This window comes from Eptatretus burgeri, chromosome 6 (assembly GCF_056783735.1).
Source record: "Eptatretus burgeri isolate ZD-2024b chromosome 6, Ebu_testis_v1, whole genome shotgun sequence".
Classification (NCBI taxonomy): domain Eukaryota; kingdom Metazoa; phylum Chordata; class Myxini; order Myxiniformes; family Myxinidae; genus Eptatretus; species Eptatretus burgeri.
The window spans coordinates 94,119,007-94,126,184 of NC_140966.1; the positions used below are offsets into that span (position 1 = coordinate 94,119,007).

The window sequence follows — 7,178 nt, forward strand, 5'->3', positions numbered from 1 at the left end:
ATGCACCAAAAGCAGATGCTAAAAAAGAAACACAACAATGCAGATCTACTACCGACTACGCGTGCACACGGCAACACTTACACAGTTTTACTTTACAGACGGCGCCGACAACACATTTACTCAAAAGCAAAAGAAAAGGGCCACCCTCAAAGACAAGGGGACAGACGGGGCCTGTGGGCCGCGAGACCGGGTGGATCCTACCCATGTCTTGTGATGAGCCGCAAATGTGGCGGCGCGGCGGTGCCCCAACTCCACGCTCCTTCGCGGGTTTCGTTGGCACTGCTTGGAGTGGGGTGGGAACGGGGCCCCCCTTTTCGCACTATCTCAGTGCGGGGGGGGGAAGGGGGGAATTGTTGATGCTCTGGGGAAAGAGGATAGCTGGCTTGCTTGGGTCCCGCGACGAGCGACTCCACTGCGAGCTCGTCGCCGACCGCCGTCTTCCTTGCCTCGGACCCGAGCTATCCGGTCCCCTCCGCAATTCTCCTCAGCCGACTGCAGCAAATCACCTCGACCGCGCTCCAGGCTCCAGGCTTCCTCTCTCTGCAGCTCCCCGACAGACTCCGAACCCCGACAGACTGCGAGCTCCGACAGACTTCTCCTCTCCAGACCCGACTTGACTCTTCTCAAACTCGCCTTGACTCTTCTCCAACTCGCCTTGACTCTTCTCCAACTGACTGCCGCCGCCACACTCTGCCGCTGCCACACTCTGCTCTCCAAAACTGACTCTTCCGAAACTGACTGCCGCTGCCACACTCTGCCGCTGCCACACTCTGCCGCTGCCACACTCTGCCGCTGCCACACTCTGCTCTCCAAAACTGACTCTTTCGAGCCCGACTCGACCCTGCGCTCGGCACTTTATAGGCCGGCAGGAGAACCCATATGCAAATTTCTGGATCAGAACGAGCTCGGGGGTGGAGCCACGCTTGACCATTGGACTGAGAAAATTGGACGGAGTCTCCCCTGATCCTCGAATTTGCATATATCGATTCTAAACCGACGCGCCTGGAGGCGGGGCCAAACCGCCCCGCGCTTGCTGATTGGACGGATCAGAAGTGGGCGTGTATCATTCCTGATCCGAATTCTCCTCGGAAAGGCCGCACTTTGCACCCGCGGCTCAGCGCGCGTCCCGCACGAGGCCAGGACAGCCTGACGCTCGGTGCCCATAAGCGGTGTGGGAATGGCCGCAGAAGGAGAGGCGAAGGTGGTGGAGGGTTTAAAGTGGTGGTCCATGGCCATGGTGACGTTTGGAATGGCGGTGATGCGATGTTTGCGGGAGCGAGTTGTGAAGGTAAAGGTCGTCGCTGTTGGAGTTGTTGTTGTTGTGAAGCGGCGTTGTGGTTGGTGGTTGTTGTGTGATGGCGGTTGAGACGTGGTTTGTTCAAAATAAAGATAGAACAGAAAAACGGCTATCTTAAAGGGTCGCAGCCCGAAACAATCACATTTATTCCCTCTAAACAACGGGTTTGGGGCTAACTACACATGTACTTACAGAGATATCTCACCTACGGGACCTGAATGGTGGTTTGCGAATTTTCTCAACCGTAACAATATATATATATATATATATATATATATATATATATATATATATATATATATATATATATATATATATATATATATATATACATATATGTATGTATGTATATCTCGTTCTCGAGTCTGACAGGAGGGCAAGTCCAACATCCGGCGATCATCCCGACAGTGGATGGTGCGAAGGGGACTTCAGCCATCCTAACTACACTAATATTGTTACACTTTTAAACTTTCCCCGGGGTTATACCCTGCCAAGAAGCCTTTGTTTAACTCTGGGGTTCTAAAAACCCAAATTCCCATCACCTATGTGTTGGTGCTCTCACAATTTTGGGCCTTGCCCACCAAATTTTCTTTCTGTGCCATCGCACAATTTCTTGGCTGGGTCGTGCGGCTCCACTAGCAGGTCTGCCCACCTGCATACTCATCATGAGCATCCCCAGGTCACTGGAGCTGCCTCCGAGCTTGCCTGCTCCTCACCCTAACAAGGGGATACCCTCACTGGCACTCCCCCCTTGATGCCCACTTCGCATTTTAGCGCCCCGGGTCCCGCTGCTCTGGCACCCAGTCCCATTGAACATTACACTGGCATGCCAGGCCCTATCCTCGGGTACCTGCGTCCATGAATACACTAATGGCCCCCTGGACCTACCTACGGCCTCACCTGGCCGAAGGAGCCTCCAGCTCCCAGGGTGCCTCCTTCATCCGAATGCTACACTCACAAGCCACCGCCAGCTGGTCCATTATCTCTTGCACCATACACACAATTTTTTTCTTTTTTTTAACTTTCCACATCAGCACCAATCACATAACGACATCCATGTGTAAATTTACCTAATCCCTCTACCTAACTTTAAACTAACCCTGGGTTTCTTTGGGTGGGATCCACTCCCCCCATTCTATCCTTCACTCCATGCATTCCGTTACTCACACTGATACCGGCCATTGCCCTGCCCTCACACTCATAATTCATCAATCACACACAACTACATTTCCACTCACCGAAACAGCATCACCTAACTAATTTCCCATAACTAACTCGTGCACCCTCATCATCCCTTCTACTATGCACGCTCCATTTAACTCTATCGCTAAGCTACATCCCCACTACAAGTTCATGTCTCTACCTAAACAGTCCCTATTGTCGCTCTTGGTCGCTAAATTTATCCCAGCCCTCCCTCATGGTCGCTGCTTCGGTACCCACATTGAGGCTACCATCGCTGGCATCCCATGTGGGCCTAACAATGCATCCCCCTGGGCTAGTGCTCCTTTTCCTGGATCTGTGGGGCTGTTTCACAACTGCACACATGGGGGTTACTTTCCCCCAGGTCCCCCAGACAAAGAGCAGATGCTTACCGGGGTTACTGCACACATGGGGGCTGTTTCACAACTGCACACATGGGGGTTTCACAACTGCACACATGTTTTCCACACATGGGGGTTACTGTCACCATCTCTTACCCACATGAGCCCCCCTCGTCCACAGAGGTGCTCAGTCACATGTCTGTTGCAAGCCAATTTGTGTTTGAATTCTTGCCACTGGGAATTGGGGTTTTCCCACGGGGAACCAAGCCGTGCTCGCCACGCCCATTGCTCCTGCCGGGGGTACCGTGCATATTGTACACCTGGTCCCCGTGGAAAAAAGATTGCAGCCAAATCTGTTCTGTTTCGCCGTTCGTGCTCCAGTGATTTATCTGTCATGGAGCGTTTACATGCCGGCCCCTCTGAAACCATTAACACATCGCGCCACCGACAATGCTTGTGCGGTTTGCAAAGCATGGACCACGCACACTCCCGGACATGCCGGGCAAGCATCTCATGGGGCTGGCATGATTTCCAATTCAAGTCTGTCCCCCTCAGGAGGCTCGCGACTCCGGTCCGCTACACGAACCACTACTCCCGTCCGGGTCGATCCGTGTCCCACTCTTTCGTGTGCACTCATCCATGTTATATCACATGCACTCCACACATACTCCAGCACATTGGGCACTCCAAGAAACCCCGGGTCCTTCATTCCCCCCAATCGCATTATGTACGTGCCCGGTCTCACCATGACTCACCTTCGTTATACTCACTTCCTTCCGTTCTTCGAGCATTCTGTCACGCTGCAAATGTAACACGTCCATGCATTCAATAATCTCTTCCTTTACTCCCCTACCTGTTTCTACCTGTTTTGCTTTAATTTCAATCATCTCGATTTTTACCTCATCGACCTCCTCTTCAACCATCGTTAATTCCCGATGCACCCCTTCAGGGTTTATTTTGACGTGCAGTAGACCCCTACTTGTGCAGTTCTAAATCCAATTTTGTGCAGTACTAAAATTTATCATAAAAACTCCAATGTCATATAAAGAAACAACAAGTCAATGCATGACCATGATACTGAAAAGCAAAAGTATCTTTCTTTACTGTTTATATGACAAGAAGTATATTTTTTATTTTACATCCACAAATGTATGCTGATGAGTACTTTGTTTTAAAATTTTGGTCAAATACTAAGATGGTTAAAAATTTAAACACTGTGTTTATATGACTAGATATATAATTTTTAGTCTTACACATGCTGAATTGTACTTTGATTTACATTTTGTATCAAACAGTACATAGTAAAACATGTCTAAAACAGTGAAACTTTCATAAATGCAAGATTTGCAAAGTTGTATCTGGCATATAATCTAAAACCATCTTATTTTTCAATGGCGGTTCAGCTGTATCTGATTCTGCATCAAGACTGTCATCAGCATTTATTTTCTGCGCTTCAGAGAATACATCTTTAAAGTAATTTTGTTCCTTTGCTTTGGTTACTTCTCTTGTTCGACGTGCCTTTGTGGAAAGCCAGGTGAGAACAGCAGGCCGTGGATCCCACAAGTCAATTGCAGGCATATTGTAATGGACGTATAAATAATAATTATCTGTCTCTAATGACATTCTTGAGCGGTCTATGCTTTTCATTGCATTGCTGGATCTGATAAGTCTCTCCACATCTGCTGAATGTGGCTTTGCCGCTAAAATTCTGGCATAAACTCTGGCCAAAGTATCGTAGTGCCCACCTGCCGCTAAAAGCTGGCTGATAATTATTTTTGACAGGGTTAGGTTAGAGAATTGCCCCGACTCTGTGAAATCGTTGAACTCCATGCCCAAAGCCATAAGATCTAAATCTGGACACATAAGTTTGTGGACTGCCTCTAGGTTTGCATCCTTTTGAAATTTGAGAAAAGGAGCCAAAGTTTCCAAACACTCATTGTCAGTGCCAAACCGTTGAGTTAAAAATTATTTTAGTGCTTCTGTGACAACCTTGATTGCTGATAAATTGTGTCTGTCTATAACAAAAAGATGATGACCTCTTCTCCACCTTGGTTCATCACGAGTTAGCTTAATTCCTTTCAGCATATAGAAGGATCTCTCATCACTTTCTACTAGCTGTACTGTGACTGTGCTTGAAGACGAGACACCCAACCCCCTAAAAGACATGTCTTCTGGAGGCTGCTAATACTTATCTTCACAAGCATCACCTCTCGTTGAATGTCGAGCAGTGTGACGTTATCAGATTGCATTTTCTTCTGAAATCTTGAAAACACTGCCAGCATATCAGCTATAAATGCAAGCAATTCTGGGTTTGTTTTGTTTGTCAGGAGAGTTTCAAATCCTTTGGCTTGTTTGTCATGAGACTGTTGCATATAAAATACTCATGCATGCCATGATTCTAGAACAGAATTCACCAGGGAAAATGTGTACTCACTTCAACGAACTTCAAATAATTTTGGAAGGGACCGACATGCTAGATCATTTGTACTGGCTAATTCTTTTAGCTGTCGAGTTCTCAGACCAGAAGTATAAAAAAAGCTTGATAATCCACTTAGTTTCTGCAGCAAGTGGCTTACTTCGGACACGAGATCCGTGACTGGCTTCTAAGCTAACTGAGTGCGATGAACAGCACACCAGATTTTCAGTTTTGGGATTTCAGTCAATTGAATCAAATAATGCCCACCGACCATTTCTTTCTCCAGTATCAACACTGGCTCCATCAGTTACTATTGATGACATATTTTGAAAAATATATTCTGTAGTGGGTTCACCAACTGTGTTTTTGCAGGCCGTCTTAACTGCATTAAAATGTCCTTGTGCGCCTATTATATCAGGTTCTGCTGCACCTAAGAACACTGTTTCATCTTCACCAGTTTTGCTAACTACCTTTGCCATCACGAAGATCTTGTCTAGCTGAGTTTGGTCAACTGACCCATCGCATCGAAGGGATATTGCTATGGAGTGTTCCATCTTTTTTGAAAGCGAGGCCCTGTCTGCTTCCACAATACACTTTACATCTCCAGGTGGTTTACAGGTGAGACATACTGCAAGTTTTGATCAAGTTTTGCCTCCTTAGATTCATCCTTAGGAATGAGTTAACAGATGTCAGATGCTGTATGTTGTGATTAGCAGTTCACTATTTAAAGACAGTTTATGATAGAATCTACAAAAGTGTTACAATTTCCCCGGTCTCCCCAACACAGATTTCACAGGCACGAACATGACGAAGTAGGTCTCGATCTCGACTCTCGTGTCGTATGAGTTTCATCAACATTGTTTCAACAATATAGAATTATGGAATAGATCTACTGGGATATTTTCAACTACATTAGGTTTTTAAAAATACTTGCCGTACCATTAATAGGTTACTCTGCTTGTCAAACCTGCACCGCGAGGCTAGGCCTACAGGCTCTGCCAGCGATCATCTGAGCGATGGTTCTGTAAACACGCACTGACCTAATAATTCACGTGCAGCTTTGGGCGACTTGCGTATGAGACATTGAGTAGTTAGCAAGGCTGTTCCAAATTTCTGCGCATTTTGAATGCACTTGGATATTTACGGTTATACTTTTAGCTAATGATACTAATTTTATAGACTCCAGTGAGGCATCCTGTGTTCTGTACCTTGTCAAAGAATACAAAGGAATTTAAATCTATAAAATGTTTAAAAAAAATAGCCATTACAAATGCTTCTCAGACTCAGAGAATCTCAAACACTGGGCCATGGCACCTGCCTCAAAGATTTGTGCAGTTCTAACATTTCCTTAAAATAAACCCTGCGCTCCTTGTATTTCCCCCTCTAACGTCACCTTCGTTGTTTCTATTTGTGTTTCCATTTCCCGTTCCTTTGTTCCCATCGTCTGTGTCACCTCCTCTACTCTCTTCGTCCGTTTCTCATGTGCCATTTTACATTCGGTTTTAATTGCAGTCATCTCTCTTGTTGTTTCCTTCCCGGCGGCTCTTAACTCCTTTATCACCCCTGTGTTCTTCTCCATTTGTTCCTTCATCTCATTCTGTCCTATCGTCAGTCATTCTACCTCCATCGTTATGTTTCCGATCTCTCCCATCAGTCTGGCCTCAATCTCCCTCACTTCTTCCCAGACACCGATCCGACACTCCCTTACCTCCTCTCGTTCCGTTGACATTTCTCTGCCCATCGCTTCATTCATCTCCGTTTTTATTTCATCGCCCATCATGTCCATTTCGCAGCTGTCTTCGTCCATTTTTCTGCACCTCGCGTCTTTTCTCGTGTTTTTTTGGATTATCATATTTTGGTGTGCCCTGTTTTTTTCGATTATCCTGTCCATTTTTCTGCTCATCGCTTCCATTCTGCTGTTGTT

The 7,178-nt window shown here is 46.4% G+C and overlaps 1 long non-coding RNA gene across 2 annotated transcripts in view; it reads left to right on the forward strand.

The window, feature by feature from the left end:
* Window positions 1-5,134: 5,134 nt before the first annotated feature.
* LOC147025363 (uncharacterized) overlaps window positions 5,135-7,178 on the forward strand; it is a 111,114-nt gene continuing 109,070 nt past the window's right edge. For both annotated transcript variants that reach the window (XR_015059471.1, XR_015059470.1), the window contains exon 1: window positions 5,135-5,872. This is a non-coding gene — a long non-coding RNA (uncharacterized LOC147025363). The remainder of the gene's footprint in view (window positions 5,873-7,178) is intronic.